Genomic DNA, 377 nt, shown 5'->3' with positions numbered 1-377 from the left:
AGGTCTGGGAACCCCCGGCACTGGGCTGCTGTGTGTCTGTGTGTGTGCAGAGCAGGCCCCCTTCTCATTGGCACCACCTGGCCGGTCCCTGGCGCACGCGTCCCTACTCTGCCTTCCCCGGGACTCTAGGAAGGAGAGAGGTTTGGAAGTAAAAGCCTCAGCTTCCCCTTTCTTCTGCCCCTCAAACCTCACGTCTGTCCGACCTGCCTCCACAGAGGCCCTGGGAGGAGATGGTCTAGGCCAGGGTGGGGGTGCAGCTCAGTTACAGAGCCCATTGGGGAGAGTAGGGCAGGGGCTGCTGAGCTTGCAGACTCCGCGTGATGGGGGTTGGGGCGGTCCTCAGTGTAAATTCTAGCAGCTCCGGCCTCCACCCCCGG

The 377-nt window shown here is 63.1% G+C and overlaps 1 long non-coding RNA gene across 1 annotated transcript in view; it reads left to right on the top strand.

The window, feature by feature from the left end:
- The window catches only part of LOC106724369, a 5773-nt gene that overhangs the window by 1439 nt on the left and 3957 nt on the right, over positions 1 to 377 (top strand). The window lies entirely within an intron of this gene.

This window comes from Myotis brandtii, unplaced genomic scaffold (genome assembly GCF_000412655.1).
Source record: "Myotis brandtii unplaced genomic scaffold, ASM41265v1 scaffold806, whole genome shotgun sequence".
NCBI classification, from domain to species: domain Eukaryota; kingdom Metazoa; phylum Chordata; class Mammalia; order Chiroptera; family Vespertilionidae; genus Myotis; species Myotis brandtii.
This window is presented reverse-complemented; position numbering and strand designations above follow the sequence as displayed.